Below are 17,987 nucleotides of genomic sequence, written 5' to 3'. Positions count from 1 at the left end.
TTCACTACCGCACCCTCTGACACTCCTCTTCCTCTGTGTCCGATTGTCCAGGCCGGTCCCAGGCTATCACCTAGCCCTGCAGATGTAGTTTATGGCCCCAGCTGTAAAGAATCACCTCTCTTCAAAGGAGTTACAGTAGATCAAGGCCCCCACCCGATGAGATCCGTCACACCACACGCGTTCCTACTATCTGAAAACCATCCTGTATTGTGATTGGGGAGGGGACCGAGCCTGAAGCGGAAGATTCCAGGGATGCCTCTTTGTACATCAAAGTTTTTACAATTATGTGTCACATTAAAAATATATAGCACTCCAACAAAGTAGTAGGATTATAAAACTTTAATAACTTATAAATATATACAACGCAACAAAAACAGTAAATACATTTAAAAAATTTTTTGAAAAAGAAGCAACAATGGTCAGTAGCTGTGTTTTGTGCGAATAGTCCCAAGGCAGCACAACGTGCTGAGTTCTAGACGGCACCCAGGTGATGTTACCTGGGTGCCGCACTGGTTTTGGGTATCCTACAATGCAGCTCCGAAAAACGGCGTGGGGCGTCCCGGGGGGTGCGGGGGGAGGCCTCGTCAGTAGCGGTCTGTTGTGCAAATAGTCCCAAGGCAGCAGAACGCGCTGAGATGTGGATGGCACCCAGGTGATGTCCAGTAAGTTGCCGCACTGGTTTTGGTATTCTACAATGCTGCTCCGAATAACGGCGTGGGGCGCCCCGGGGGGGGGTGAGGCGGCGTGAACGGGCCTCCCCAGGTGGAGGCTCGTCTGCTGTAGTGGGGTGCCCCTTTACCGTTTCAGTTGCCATTCCGCCCGCTTTTGGTACACTGTGCCAAAATCCGCCATTCAGCTGAGTTGCGCCCACTCTTGCGGTGCAGCGATAGGCGGCTGCCACAGGCCACTGAAATGGCCCTGGGACACCTTGGAACTCGGACGCTTGTCTGCTAGGTCTTGGACCCCATTCTCGAAAGCGTCCCCTCAGCCTTGAAGATTCTACAAAAGTCTTGGGGGCCCCCGACTCCTGCAGGCTTCCGGTGGGGAGCGGCTGCCATGATTGCTCGCGGAATGACCACGACGGAGCCACGAGATGGTGGTGCTTTCATGCTGACGCCAGCTTCAGTCTGAAACATCCAGAAACAAGGTGGGGCTTTCATCGTTTGGGAAAAAAAATGTTTTAATCCAATGAAAAGTGTTATTTTTAGGTCATGTGATCAAGCCTTCCATCATTAGGAAACCAAAAGTAAAATGAACCAATGAAAAGTTTTATAAACAAGTCACATGACCTGTTATGCAGCATAGGGCTGTAAAAAGCGTCGAAAATCTGTGGCACGTGAGGCGGCGTCAGTAGCGGACCGATGTGCGAATAGGCCGAAGGCAGCACAACGGGCCAAGATCCGGATGGCACCGAGGTGGTGTCCAGCAAGTTGCCGCACTGGTGTGGCCATCCTACAATGCTGCGCCGAAAGTCGGCGTGGGGTGCCCCGTTGGCCTGTGAGGTGGCGTCAGTAGCGGACCGATGTGCGAATAGGCCGAAGGCAGCACAACGCGCCAAGATCCGGATGGCACCGAGGTGGTGTCCAGCAAGTTGCCGCAAGTTGCTGGTGTGGCCATCCTACAATGCTGCGCCGAAAGTCGGCGTGGGGCGCCCCGTTGGCCTGTGAGTTCGCGTCAGTCAGTGGGGGCTGTTTGAGGATCTGACTGCATTGGAAAGCAATGTGATGCTGTGCGTCGCCCCCAAGATGGAGGTTCCTCGGCTGCAGTGGGGCGCCCCTTGGTGTTTCACTCGCTATGCAGCTGAGTTGCGTGCGTACTTGCGGCGAATAGGCCGAAGGCAGCACAACGCGCCGAGATCCGGATGGCACCGAGGTGGTGTCCAGCAAGTTGCCGCACTGGTGTGGCCATCCTACAATGCTGTGCCGAAAGTCGGCGTGGGGTGCCCCGTTGGCCTGTGAGGTGGCGTCAGTAGCGGACCGATGTGCGAATAGGCCGAAGGCAGCACAACGCGCCAAGATCCGGATGGCACCGAGGTGGTGTCCAGCAAGTTGCCGCACTGGTGTGGCCATCCTACAATGCTGCGCCGAAAGTCGGCGTGGGGCGCCCCGTTGGCCTGTGAGTTCGCATCAGTCAGTGGGGGCTGTTTGAGGATCTGACTGCATTGGAAAGCAATGTGATGCTGTTCGTCGCTCCCAAGATGGAGGTTCCTCGGCTGCAGTGGGGCGCCCCTTGGTGTTTCACTCGTTATGCAGCTGAGTTGCGTGCGCACTTGCGGCGAATAGGCCGAAGGCAGCAAAACGCGCCGAGATCTGGATGGCACCGAGGTGGTGTCCAGCAAGTTGCCGCACTGGTGTGGCCATCCTACAATGCTGCGCCGAAAGTCGGCGTGGGGTGCCCCGTTGGCCTGTGAGGTGGCGTCAGTAGCAGACCGATGTGTGAATAGGCCGGAACCAGCAGAAGGCGCCAAGATCCGGATGGCACCGAGGTGGTGTCATAGTTGAGAGTTCTGAGAAGCGGGGGGGAGGCGGCGCAAACGAGTCTCTCCCTCCATGTGGAGGCACTTCATCTGCAGTGGGGCGCCGAGATCCGGATGGCACCGAGGTGGTGTCTAGCAAGTTGCCGCACTGGTGTGTGTTGAAAAGATGAAAGGTCCACAGCAAGTCTATGTTCCTTCAGTGGAGCGCCGTCTAGCTGAGTTTTGCCCGCTCTTGCTGCTACAGCGACAGGCGGCTGCAACAGGACTCTCAAAATGGCGGCCTGTTCTTTGGATTTGGGCCTGGTCCACTAAAATGGCCCTGGGACACCTTAGAACTCGGACGCTCGAATTTTTTTTCCTTTCCACTACATGCAGAAAAGGTAAATGCCCGGTACGTTACCTGCCTCATCTGCCACGATGTACTCTCCAGAGGAACCGAAAAAAAATATAGTTATGGTAATTATACCATGCATCGTCATATGGAGAGGTGGCACCGATTAATTATAGTGCTGCACAAAAGAGAGATTTGGAGGACAACCCCCGACCTGCCAGTACATTCATCAAAGAAGTGGCACTGACAGCATCAGAGGCAAGGGAAACGGTCCCAAATATTCAGAAGAACTTTGGAAAGATTAAAATGACATGTTTAGATTGTGGCAAATTAATTTCATGTGGACAGATGAGTGTTACTCTAATAAATACAGCATATGAACATCATCATAGTCGATGGTTGGTGGAGACATTTTGACTATATCCTGGACCTGCCCGTCCTCGCCCAAAATGGCGCCGGAATAAATGGGACTCGTAACTCCTTGTTGTGTACTGGTTGCACAACCTTGATATCACGAGATACGTATGCAGTTTTGAAGCACATGGCAGGCGGGGATGAGAATTGATTGAATATTTCGACATCCCTATTGATATTAAGTTCTGATGTGTTATTGATTACTGTACTATTGAAAGTTCGAATTAACGTCACCCATGGTACTTGCCCGCAAATGTATATCTAGATAATTTTATTGTAACTGGCCCTGTCGTATTTTAATTATAAAATGTACGTCCACCGATTCCGCAACTGTTAGACACCTTAGTTCTTGCAACCTAATGGCCCGCCCGTTACGTTCCTCTACAGTGTAAATGTCTTCTCATCATATACGATTACAGTTTGCTCCGTGGCCGGCCCACGTGGTTATAGGCCCGTATTTGTATACTGACATTTTCACAATAAAGGTTTTTAAAAGAAAACATGGTAGTATTATTTACATTGGTAAAGTTTTTAATAATAGTCACTGTTTTCGAATCAGTAAAAGGCAAGTGAAATAAAGCAGTCCAATTACATGAAGGGTAAAAGGTATAATACGCAGGAACGCAGTAAAGATAAATGGTCAAGGGCTGTTGTGTTTTCTACTCCTGCAACATAAAGTGATCGATAAGAATCTGATATTCAGGCGTATCGGCGACTAAGACAGCAGGCCGAGCCTCTTTTGCTCAACGGCTCCGTCATGGGACGAAGAAACGCCCTTTTTCTCGAAAAAGGAATATATTTTACTTGCAGGACAGTTGTAAATTTTCTGGGAAAGTACATTAGCCTGGAACATTATAACATATATGTTTAAGAAAAAATAATGTTCAAAAGTAATAAAAAGTACAATTTTTAGGTCATATGACCAAGCCTTTCATCATTAGAATAAGAAAAGTAAAATGAACCAATGAAAAGTTTTATTAACAAGTCACATGACCTGTTATGCTTACGTTACGCGCTGCGCGCCGCGCCCCGGATCGCTTCCGGGAAGCTGCGCACCGGAGCACTTCCGGATGCGCTAACGCAGCGCGTCATATGACGCATTACGCGACAACGCAGGTCCAGAATATAGTCAAAATGTCTCCTCCAACCAGCGGTCGGAACACAACCCCTTTCAGCAGGCTAAATAGTTCTGTTAAATGACAACAAAAGGGACAGGCAACAAGAACCATCAGTCAAAGAGGGGAGGGCAAGTTCTTCTCTACCGGGTCACGTTGGGGCGCTACCGGAACTGATCGAATTGGTAGTCTACAGTGTTTCTGGATGTTTCAGACTGAAGCTGGCGTCAGCATGAGAGCACCACCATCTCGAAGCTCCGTCGTGGCCATTCCATGAGCAATCATGGCAGCCGCTCCCCACCAGAAGCCTGCGGGAGTCGGGGCCCCCAAGACTTTTGTAGAATCTTCAAGGCTGAGGGGACGCTTTCGAGAATGGAGCCCAAGCCCTAGCAGACAAGCGTCCGAGTTCCAAGGTGTCCCAGGGCCATTTCAGTGGACCAGGCCCAAAAAGGAAAGAGCCTGCCGCCATTTTGAGAGTCCTGTGGCAGCCGCCTATCGCTGCACCGCAAGAGTGGGCGCAACTCAGCTGAATGGCGGATTATGGCACAGTGTACCAAAAGCGGGCGGAATGGCAACTGAAACGGTAAAGGGGCGCCCCACTACAGCAGACGAGCCTCCACCTGGGGAGGCCCGTTCACGCCGCCTCACCCCCCCCCCCGGGGCGCCCCACGCCGTTATTCGGAGCAGCATTGTAGGATACCAAAACCAGTGCGGCAACTTACTGGACATCACCTGGGTGCCATCCACATCTCAGCGCGTTCTGCTGCCTTGGGACTATTCGCACAACAGACCGCTACTGACGAGGCCACCACCCGGGACGCCCCACGCCGTTTTTCGGAGCTGCATAGTAGGATACCAAAAACCAGTGCGGCACCCAGGTAACATCACCTGGGTGCCGTCCAGAACTCAGCACGTTGTGCTGCCTTGGGACTATTCGCACAAAACACGGCTACTGACCATTGTTGCTTCTTTTTTCAACAAAATGTTTAAATGTATTTACTGTTTTTGTTGCGTTGTATATATTTATAAGTTATTAAAGTTTTATAATCCTACTACTTTGTTGGAGTGCTATATATTTTTAATGTGACACATAATTGTAAAAACTTTGATGTACAAAGAGGCATCCCTGGAATCTTCCGCTTCAGGCTCGGTCCCCTCTCCAATCACAATACAGGATGGTTTTCAGATAGTAGGAACGCGTGTGGTGTGACGGATCTCATCGGGTGGGGGCCTTGATCTACTGTAACTCCTTTGAAGAGGGGTGATTCTTTACAGCTGGGGCCATAAACTACATCTGCAGGGCTAGGTGATAGCCTGGGACCGGCCTGGACAATCGGACACATAGGGAGAGGAGTGTCAGAGGGTGCGGTAGTGAATAGGCCCCCTCCGAGTCCGCGCCATCACACCGTCCCTCGGGGGCCTCCGTCAAGCGGTTCAGGGAGGCATCGCATCACATTGTTTTCAAATGCAGTCACGTCCTCAAACAGCCCCCACTTACATTGAGAATAGTGAAGCTGTAGCAGGTGCAAATAAGCTTCAGACAGTCTAACAAGCACTCCTCAAAACTTTGAACTATCAGAGTGCATGAGTTTCATGCTCGATCGATTGAGCTAGCCGGATCGGGCAACAAAAAGTATAAAATAGTTATGTAAATAGTTATTTAATAAAACGTTTTACCCTGTTACTTTGCTGGTGTGTTGTATATATTTATAATATTTGCATAGGGTTTGTCATTATTTTGGGTGGGGTGGGTGGCGGAGCCGAGCTGTCTTGCAGCCATCATGGTGTGGAGTTCAGTTCATCTCACTAGTTTCGTATTTCTCATGAGGGGTTGTTCCTAATGTTTCTATTTTAGCGAGGTCAAAAAGAGATCCCATTAGTGGCCTACTGATTTTGCTCGATTCCTTTTGTTTTTTTACACGATTTTTCACTATGTGCAAAGACTAAACAGAGTATTGCGACTCTGTGCTTGTTTGTAAATAGAGAATGAACCAAAGAGAACCAATTCTAAAACAGTAAATGCTTGGATAACAATCAATCAAATGGAGAGAGAAGCAGGCACGACGGATTACAACGGGGGCAAAGGCCTGCGTTAACTACCCTTCACTATCTGCAAAGAGAGAGTACTCCTAATAGAAATGAGGGGGGGGGCAGCATTCAAAGCAGATCAGTGTGCATAAACACGAACATGTTTTTACTTACCACGTACTTGACATTCGACAGCTTATGATATTTGCTATTAAAAAACCATTGAAATTCACTGAAAAAAACATAGGTTAGAGACCATATATAGTTAGGAATTAGCATTTAAAAAACCTTGAAAATTCACTGAAAAAACCATAGGTTATAGACCATATATAGTTAGGAATTAGCATTTAAAAAACCTTATTTTACTCACACAAAACCATTGAAATTCCATATATAGTTAGTTGCACTAACTATATATCGCGCACCCGCAATCCACTGCTGATGATGTCACATATTACATCATTCATGACATGGTCAGTGACATCACTGATGACATCACTGATGACATCTCAAATGACATCACTGATGACATCACTGATGACATCTCATTTGACATCATTTTTGTGCCAATACAATAAACCTCTTCAGACTCTAATATAACCTTAGATACACTCAGTGTATACAGACACTCACACACTGTCACTCATCCATAGAGTTACTCACACACCTAGTCAGTCATGCAAAAAAACAATCTCACCTCCATTTCCTCAACTATACAGTTATACACACCTTACTTATTAAAACATATACTAACACATATTTACTCTCTTATACAATCCCTGATACAAGTTCACAATGATCCATACAGCCACTCACACATTCAGTGGCTCTCATGCACAGTTATTTATATATGCCAACTCTCACATTCAACTGCCCATGTAGCTGTTTCCACATGCACTCTTGAACTCATACACCTAGTGAATCAACTGCTCACACATCTATGCACAGAGTCACACACCTCCCAGCCACCCCCACACAAACTCAATCTCCCATACAAATACTTGGGCAACCAATCAATAACACATATAGCCTCTCGTATAGCTAATGATCAACACATGCAGCAGTTTACATCACAACAGACATACTGATGCACACATTCAGACAGTTTAGTCACTAACCCATGCATTTAGTACGACACATTTATTCACTCACTCATACAGTCAGTCACGCACCTACTAAATCCTTCATCCAGACACTTATACATCCACTCATTCTTCAATATATCAAACATATTTAAACTTTACAGAAACACACAGTCACTGGATGATGTCATCAGTGATGTCATTTGAGATGTCATCAGTGATGTCATCAGTGATGTCACTGACCATGTCATGAATGATGTAATATGTGACATCATCAGCAGTGGATTGCGGGTGCGCGATATATAGTTAGTGCAACTAACTATATATGGAATTTCAATGGTTTTGTGTGAGTAAAATAAGGTTTTTTAAATGCTAATTCCTAACTATATATGGTCTATAACCTATGGTTTTTTCAGTGAATTTTCAAGGTTTTTTAAATGCTAATTCCTAACTATATATGGTCTCTAACCTATGTTTTTTTCAGTGAATATATATATATATATATATATATATATATATATATATATATATAGTGATTAAACTGTGTGAACACCTGTATCACTCTATCTCTTGTTGTGTAAACTACTACAAAAGTTGGTTACTAGCTATGTGAAAGTCTATATTAGTTATTAATTAGTTAAGTGTGTATTTGTATGGGATAGTGAATGAATGTGTGTGGTTGGGTGGGACGTGTATGACTGTCCAAAGATGTGTAAATAGTTCATTTAGTATGTATATGAGGTTAAGAGTGTATGTGGAAACAGTTGTTTGAGTAAGCAAATCTCTTTATGGGTGTGGTGATGAGTAAATATATTTCTCAATGATATATGTCCAACAAACTAGAAATATAAAAGGCAGTGCATGTGACAGTTGTTGTATATAAATAAGTATACCTAAGACTCAGTGATTATATGCGTGACTGTATGGATTACTGTATAATTCTAATAGTGATTTTAAAACACACTAAGTATGACTTTCTAACCTTATGAATAAATAGTGGTGTTTGTGTTTATCTTAGTAAATGTCAGTATGCACAATTATTTACAAAAGTGATTAGGATGTCTGCATAAGTGAATAGGATGCGTGCAGGTGTGTAATTTTTATGTAGGTGTATAAGTATATTTAATAGCATTATATTGATCTTTGTTAGCATGTATGACTGAATCTATATGTATTTAGATGTGTGTGTAGATAAAGGAATTACTAAGTGAGCTTTTAGAAACTTGTATTACTGTGTCAATGGTTTCATACATGATACTCCATATTTTATAAAGAGTGTTGAAAGGTTATGCTACTGTTTGATGAGGTATATCAGTTTGTCACATGGATGATGTCGTCAGTGATGTTATCAGTAATGTCATTTGAGATGGCATCAGTGATGTCATCAGTGATGTCACGGACCATGTCATGAATAATGTAATATGTGACATCCTCAGCAGTGGATTGCGGGCGCGCAAGTTATAGTTAGTACAACTAACTATAACAGGGGAATTTGGTTGTATACGAGTGAAATGTCTAACTAAATATAACACCCCTAAAACCTATGCTTTTTTCTGTGAATTTCTAAGGTTTTTTTAAATGCTGATTCCTAACTATAACGTATCTGAAACCTATGTTTTTTTCAGTGAATTTCAAAGGTTTTTTAAATGCTAATTCATAACTATAACATGTCTGAAACCTATGTTTTTTTTCAGTGAATTTCAAAGGTTTTTAAAATGCTAATTCTTAACTATAACATATGAAAAACCTATGTTTTTTAGTGAATATTTATTGTTATTTTTTAATATGTTTTAATCTTTTTATTTTTAGATGTTATTTTTTAAATTACATTACATATATTTGTATTACATTTTTTTACATAAAAACATTTTATTTTATTTATATTGTTTATGATATACTTACATTATTTTTATTATTTTGTTTCCTTTTTCTTGGAGTCGCGCACCCAAAGCGCACCCTACTCGTTTACTGCGCAAAACGTGTCCGCCATTTTAGGGTCGCAGTCTAGGATCCACGTAGGGTGTGCGACGGATACGACTTTTCCAACGGGGTTGCTATGCGACCTGTGCGCGACTCCAGGCGCAAACGCAAGTTGTACGTATTACGTGACGTGACGGAGGCGCGGTAGCACGTGAAGTCATATGCAAATCGGACGCGGTGGGTGCGCGACTCCCGCGATTTTTGGAATGTTTAAAAACGTATTTATATGTATCATATAAATATTAAGACAAGAGATTATCAGAGGTTATTATAAAAATAATATTCTTTAACTTTCTTAAAAAGTACATCACCTTTTAACGCAATTTCACAAAGTCGGGCTGGGTGCGAGCACGAGCATCCTACGCGCATCCTACGCGCACCCCATTTGACCCCAATGAAAGAGATTTGATTGGTTCATTACACTTCCTATTGAAACTATTGAGGGACCCCACCCATTTCAATCACTCTTCTTAGAACTTTTCTTTGGGAAAGACCTCTTGAGAAGATCTGCTCTTTTTTGCTCATTGCAGACCTGATTGACCACATCATCTTGAAAATGGCTATAAATCCTGCTTCTTCATCAGATTCTGAAGAGTCTAACACTCAGGAATTTGTTCCAGAGAGGTATTTATCTATAGTGTGGAAGTTTTTCACATTCCCACTTGGACTAAAAAAGATCAATGCGACCAAAGTAACGTGCAGAATCTGCAAAGGGTTACTCTCTAGAGGAAATCCCAACAAAAAATATTTGTGTGGGACTGCGAGCATGAAAAAGCATTTGCAGACACGCCATCCAGTTAACCTAGCATGAGAGGATATGAGACGACTACGACAAAATGCTCCTGCACCACCAGCTGTACCAAGCACATCTTGAGGAGTACCCTCAACTTTTAGTTCATCACCAGCTATACGTCTCCAGTTGGCATGAGTCAGGATGAATTGTGTAACATGCGGACGGCTCATTTCTTATGGTGAACAATATGTGGACCTTGCTTGTCGGGCTATCAACAACCACCATTGTTAGATTTTTTTTCTCCTTGTAGTTTTTGGTTCTGTTCGTCCTGTTTCCCTGTTTAAAAAAATCCCAAAAATCATTCAAAAAAATACAAAACAACAAAAAGAAAAAAAAAGTTATTTTCAGAACTAACTACTCTGGTTAAAATAATATCTAATGCATAATTGACGGAAAAAATTACATTTGTGATGTGTGGTGAATGCATAAGTCCAGAATTATAAGGAAGTGCAGCATGACACTGTAAACTGTTTAACTACAGCATGCTGTGGTACTTCCGAATCACAGGGATGGAACATATGTATATAAATATGTTGCAGGTCTGTGCTTCCCTCTGCACAGCTGCTTAAACTGCAGCCATGTGGTGACACAGGCACCCTTGCACCATTGTGCAAGGATGTGCGTGTCATGTGGATATTATTTTTGTACAGAAAGGGACACCTTCCTGCACAAAAACAATCAGTAAAGGCCTTTTTTTCCTTCAATACATGCTGTGCATTGTAGCATATATTGAAAGTGAAAAAATGAGAAGTGAAAACAATTCTCCTTGTTGTGCTTTGCTACACCAATTGGAGGATGGTGCAGCATTTACAAACATGTCCAGATTTATGATTTCCTATAGAACGCCTTTTCAAGGCAAAGTGTTGTGTTTGATTAGATTATATTTACATGGAAAACAAAATATATACAGAATGCCTTTTCCTTACCTTGTAAATAAGAAATAGAGTTAATGGCTAGGCCAATTCTTATTATAGGAGTACATTTCTGTTCTGCTATCAAAAAACAAGATACATTTATAACTACATATGTTTTAGGAAACTGATAGGGCATGGTTATATATTACTGAAGGGTATGGTATGGTGAACAGGGAGTGTAGGTGGTCATGCTGGAGGTAGATTAAGGGTTTACAGTAGTGCAGTGGTGTTTGGGTAGTGTAGGAAATCATTCTGGGGTAGTATCACTTCAAGACTACATGTACTTATTTGTCTGCAAAAACATCAAGCATGCATTCCATATATTTGAGAACTGCATTTTACTATTAATACTAAACTCATTTTGGAAACACATACCCAATGACTATTTTCTAATTATACCAAAATGTGGGAACACAATACGTTTTTAACCAATTACATGTCGGGAAACACATGAATTACCAAAATGCTTCTCTCAGAGTGATTCCTAAATGCACAAAATCACTGTGTGATTCTAGACAAATAACAACATTTCTTATAAATACAGTAGTAGGATAGTATAGTGCTGTTTGGGTAGTGTAAGGGGTCCTGCTTTGATAGATTTACGTTTTAGAGTAGTGAAATGGGGTTTAGGTAGTATAGGCAGTCATACTGGGGTAGTGTTCTAGCATAGTGCAGTGGTGTTTATGTACCATAGAGGATCATGCTAGGGACAGCGTTTTAGGGTTCAAGGTAGTGCAATGGTGTTTGTGTAGTGTATGGGGTCCTGGTAGGGTAGTGTTCTAGGAAATAAAGTGGTGTTTGGGTAGAGTAGGAGGTTGTGCTGGGGTAACTGTAAGGTTTAGGATAGTACAGTGGTAAATAGGTAGTGTAGGTGGTCAAGCTGGATGTAGATTAAGGATTTACAGTAGTGCGGTGGTGTTTGGGTATTGTAGGGAATCATGCTGGGGTAGTGTCACTGCAAGACTACATATACTTATTTGTCTGCAAAAACATCAAGCATACATTTCATATATTTCAGAACAGCATTTTACTTTTAATACTAAACTTACTTTCGAAAAACATAACCAATGTTTTTTTCCTAATTCTACCAAAATGTGAGAACACAATACGTTTTTAACCAATTACATGTCGGGAAAGAGATGAACTACCAAAATACTTCTCTCAGAGTGATTCCTAAATTCACAGACTCACTGTGTGATTCTATTCAAGCAACTCTATCCCTTGCTTTTTACCAAAACACATTTACCACTCAACAAGACTTTAGTTTACACATTGCACAAAATGTTCTACTACTCATTAGTATAGAGTGCTTCTATCAGTATAATTCCTAAATGCACACAAGACTCACTCTAGCACGCTAGACAACCAACACTATCCATTGCATTTTACCAAAACACATTTCGTAGACTAGAATGAGTACTGCATTTTAATGTAGAAACCTGAGTCATTTTTTAAAATAAATAAAAAATAACTGGTTTCTAATTCTACCAAAACATGAGAACAGCACAGTTATCTGTCTGCAAGCACATAAAATACACAAATGATTTTCTCAGAAGGCTTTTTAAATGCACACACACTCACAATAAAATCCTAGAGAAAAAAAAATGATTCCCTGCACTTTAGCATGACAAACACATTAGTCTTATTAAAATCAAAATGCACCACATACATTTTCTCACAAATTAATAACTCACCTTTCAAATTGTTTTGTAGAATAAGAAGTATATAAGTCACACAGCAGATTTTCTTATACAGAATCTCTGTTTTGAACACCTCTCAAGAGAACCAAAGAATGGCACAGTGTCCCTCTCATTTTGAACACATATACACCTTCACATCAAATCACAATGCTTCCCTCATTAATTCAAAAGCAAACACACATTTCTATTGGTTACGGATTTCAACTCTTTCCAAATGATATAAATGTCAACCCTACCCCCAATCTGCCTTCTGCCTGTTATCATAGAAACAGTTCATGGAACACTTAACCCAACACACAGGTCAAATGTTCATCACACAATGTTGCTAATCAAAACAGCAAGTATGCCTGACTTCTCAATATACCAGCTTATCCTATGTAATGTTCTTTTCAATCACTTTTTGATAGCAAATAAGAATCATGCTTTTAAAAAACAGAAACATGCACCCTAGTTTTCAGTGTAGAATGTTGTCAAACAACCAATGATTTCTTTTCTGTTTTTTAACACTGCATGTTATCCACTATTTTAGAAAAATCTTAGTTTTCAAACTACCACTTCATTTACAGAGGCCATCTGAGTGCATCCAGACCTCTCTTCAAGATGCTTAGGGGTCCATTAGGATGTCAGGCAGATTGCCCCCGCCAGGCTGGCGGTGGCTACCGCCAGCCTGTCGGGGGCAATCCACCCGACATCCTTCCCTGAATTCCCCCGCCATATTACAATGGCGGGGGGACCGATGTGGACGAAAACACCGCCCGCCACTTTTCCGCCCCGGTCGCCTCGCCATAGACCACAACAATCTGCGTTTCAATATGCATGTTATGTTATGTTATGTTATGTTACTCTTGCTTATATAGCGCTCGAATTACCTGGGGGCATCTCGGCGCTTTACTCTGGAAACACCCCGAAAACAGGTAGCACAGAAAGATAGGGGAAGATTAAAACAGAAGTGCCTTTAGATATTTTCTGAACACCAGGTAAGAGGGAGTTTCTTGCAAGGATAGCGGTAGACTGTTCCAGTATTTGGGTGCGAGGTATGAGAATGCCATACCTCTGAATCTACGAAGTCTGATGCGGGGGACCAGTAGTAGCTGTTGGGAGCCAGACCTCAGAGCACGTGAGGGTACATATTTTTGCAATTTTTTCTGGAGGTACTCTGGCCCCTGACCATGAGAGGCCCCGTAGGGGAGGTAACAAATTTTAAATAAGGACCTCTGTTTTATTGGAAGACAGTGTAACCTTCTCAGCAGTGGTTGCGAGGGGGTGCCGGCTGGCATATTCATGACCAGCCTGGCTGCCGTGTTCTGGATGACCTGTAACTTCTTCAAAGATGTGATTCCTATTTCAGCTAGTAATGCATTCCCATAGTCAATACGGCTCATGTCTAGGGCTTGAGTAACTGTTCTCCGGTGTTCCGTGGGGATAAGGGAAGGATCTTTCGCAGTAATCTGAGCCTGTAGTAGCAAGCGCCTGACACTGAGGCTACATGATCTTGCATGGACAAGGACTGATTGAGTTTAATGCCCAAGTTGTTGACACAAGATTTAGGTGTGGGGGGCAGGCCCAGTTGTGCAGGCCACCAATCACCATTCCAGACCTCTGAGGCTTTTCCTAGGAGCATCTCCTCCGTCCTGCTCGGATTCAACTGTAAGTAATTGTTGGTCATCCAATTGGAGATCACAGATATACCCGTTACAAAGCGGATTCTGACGTCAGCATACGAAATTATTTCAAACCCCAGGGCCTCCACCACCTTAGCTAACGGCCTCCACCACCTTAGCTAACGGGGCCATATAGATATTAAAAAGCGTGGGGCTAAGGCAGGAGCCCTGGGGCACACCCTTGTCTAGAGCAATTCTATCATATTGGTAGGGACCCATTTGGACCGATTGTGAGCGGTCCGCTAAAAAATTCCGTAGCATCTATGAGCAAGGCCCTTGATACCACAGAAGCTAAGCCTCTCCGCGAGGCTTTGGTGAGAGATGGTATCAAAGGCCGTGGAGAGGTCAAGCAAAATCAAGATAGCTGAACCTCCGGCGTCCACTGTGGTTCTGAGGGAATCAGTCACTGCTAGAAGGGCTGTCTCAGTGCTAAAACCCCGCCGGAAGCCGGACTGGGAGGAGTCCAGGATGTTATTTGACTCAAGGTAGCTGTTTAATTGCATATTAATCCGACTTTCCAATATTTTCCCCAGGAGTGGAAGTAGAGATATGAGGCGATAGTTGGCCAGCTCTGCTGGATTGGCCATGAGTTTTTTTAAGATGGGGCGGACATAGGCTTCCTTCCAGGGAGCTGGAATTACTCCTTCTTTGATAGAAAGATTAAAAATCTTTTGTACTGAGGGGGCCAGACTGTGGGACAGAAGCGACATAATTTCTGGGGGGCAGAGATCTGCTGGTGAGCCCGATTTGGCAGAGGCCAAGGCCCCTAGCGTCTCTGATAGGGTGACTGGCCTGAAACAGTCTAAAGAGCAGTCCGTCCTTATAATAGCGTCATCTAGATTGACAGTGCTAGTTAGGGTGGCCAGCTTGTCAGTAGGGAAATTCGCATACATTTTTTCAATTTTCTCAGAAAAAAACTCAGCTAGGGAATTGCAAAAGGTCCTTAGTCTCAACAGTGGGTTGTTTGCACACCGTAGGTTCGACAAAGTCCTTCACGATGTCAAATAGTGCCTTAGCTGAGTTTTATGATTGCTCAATTTGATTAGCAATGAACACACAGCGTGCTATCTTCAAGTTACGATGGTAAGCTGCCAGAGCTGTTTTATAAAGGAGTGTTGATTACACTGACGTTCCAGTTTTTTACATAGAGACTTTTCCCGACTCAAATCTGAAGTGAACCATTTAGCTGAGTTAAGGCTTGGGGTGGACCTGGGTTTGTGTTTCCTGGGAACGGTAGCATCCAGAGCTTTCGTCAAACCTTCGTTAAATACTGCCAACATGTAATCTACCCCCCGGTCTTCTAGCTGGAAGGTTGTCCGGTAGGCTTCTTCGAAAGCCTGTGGGGTAAGTTTGTTCCATGGCCTGTGTGCGGTAGGGCAGCTGCTGCCAACCAGGTCCTTCTGCCCCAGCACGGGCAGGCGATATGTAAACGTAATCAGCGCGTGATCCGACCAAACAAGGGGCTGTGGGTGATCGTATTTAAGCGCCTCAATATTAGTAAAAACTAGATCCAGGGTGTGGCCACCGCTGTGCGTGGGTCCTTGTATTCTTTGATACAGGCCCAACTGCTCCATGTCAGTGAGGAGTTTATTTACTTCCGCTAGGGGGCTCAGTTCTCCGTGAAAATTAAAATCTCCTAGCACCAGAAACTTATTTGCGGCAAGAGCATACGTGGCTATCAGGTCTATGAGAGTGTCCGTGAAATCAGTTTTTGGGCCAGGGGGCCAATAGACCAAAGCTCCCGTCCAGCACTCTGAGGCTGAGAACATAACTTTAAAAATCCCGATTTCCAGACCCTCATCCAATTGAGAGTTAATCCAAGAAACATTAATATGCTGTTTATAGGCTATGGCTATTCCACCCCCCCATTTTTCGTGTCCTATCAAGGTGAAAACATTTGTAAGTTACTGGGATGGCTATGTTTATAGTCGGGTAGTTGGTGGAGTTCAACCAGGTTTTGGTCATAAAACACAGGTCGGGTGAGTGGGTGTTTAACAAGACCCAAATTTCAAACTGATGTCTAGGAAGGGACCTAACATTGCATAACATGAAGGTATGGGCCTCCTCCGTACTGGTCCACAGCGAGTGTCTGTACGATCTATAGCTAGTGAGTTTATCGCCCTGGAAGGTGCACTTGCTACTGGCCACCGGACCCTCTAACTGACCCGGGAACTTAGATGGACAGGTTAGCATATCCCCCCTACACCTAGGCTGTTCTCCATATGGTATGGAGTTCCGCTGAGGAATAGACTAAAGTATTAGCCTGATTTGTATCTGGCTGAGGTGGGCAGATTGCTCTGGCCCCTTGCCCCGTTCTGCCGCGGACGGGCGCAGACGGGCTTACCTTTGGCGCACCTTCGGCACGCCAAAGCCTCACCCGCTGCCCGCGTCCGCTGCGTGGAGGCATCACCGTCTTCTATTGTAATGACGCCGCTCGCGCCAGCAGCACTGTCCCCTACGCCCCGCCTTCAAGGTGGGCGTGGAATGTGTCAGCAGCGTAATGGGGAGGTGTGGTCACAGCACCTAATCGACGGAGCACCGTGGAGTCCTATTCTTCCGTAATGCAGTAAGTTTTTTAAAAGTGCTAAAACACGAATATATACAAAGACAGAGTGCAGCATTAAAAAGTCAGTAAAGCAAACACACAAGTCCTAACTCCCGGCTTTCCGCCTCAGGAGTGTCAGAGTAGCATGGCATCTATAGGAGTGATGGTGTACATGTCACAGATGACGGGAACAGAGTCTTCCTCTTGAACTTTAGACTCTGCATCGGTACTTACTTGTAGGTACTAAAATTTCTCAATAAACACAAGGGCTCTTTTTTAGAGCCACCTAACAACTAAACACATAAGCTTGATGTATATCCAAAATATATTATTTGTTTTTTTGCCTGGAGTCGCGCACCCAATGCGGCACAGTCGTTCAGCCAACATGTACAAGACGTGCACCACACGCGCTGGAGTCGCGTACCCTACCTTGTCGTGCATCCAATGCGTGCACACCAGGGGCCGCAAAAAAGCGTCGCGCTGGGTGAGCGACTCCTAATTTTACCATAAAAAAATTGGCCCCTATCAGTAATTTTTATTATTCTCCGGGACCCCATCCCCTGAGGCTTATATAATATGATGGGGACCGTGGGGGGAGCCCCAATGCTCCCACGGTCCCAGCCAGCTCCCTGTGTCCTTCTGGAGCCCGTATTGCTTTTCCACAGGGAGAGCAGCTACCATGCTGCTCCCCCTGAGGAAAAGCAATCTGCTTTCCTATTTTGAAGAGAGAGCAGGTTAACCTGCTCTTTTTCTCCGAATAGAAAAGCAGTTTGCAATGACAGGGTGGGAGCCGCGAGGCTCCTGCCCTGCCATTGCAAACAGCAGTGTCCCGGGGGTGGGCACCCTGGGACACTGCAGGAGCTGACCCTGGGGGGGGCTGTCCCCAGGGCCATCTTGGGCTCCAGGAGGGGGGCCACACTTTAAAGAAGCCCCAGGGGTGGCATTGCC

At 44.5% G+C, this 17,987-nt stretch overlaps 1 protein-coding gene across 1 annotated transcript in view; it reads left to right on the top strand.

The window, feature by feature from the left end:
• LOC144767611 (putative methyltransferase DDB_G0268948) overlaps positions 1 to 17,987 on the top strand; it is a 342,613-nt gene that overhangs the window by 218,118 nt on the left and 106,508 nt on the right. The window lies entirely within an intron of this gene.

This window comes from Lissotriton helveticus, chromosome 7, assembly GCF_964261635.1.
Source record: "Lissotriton helveticus chromosome 7, aLisHel1.1, whole genome shotgun sequence".
NCBI classification, from domain to species: Eukaryota; Metazoa; Chordata; class Amphibia; order Caudata; family Salamandridae; genus Lissotriton; species Lissotriton helveticus.
Note: the sequence above shows the minus strand (reverse complement) of the source record. Positions and strands in the feature narration are given on the sequence as shown.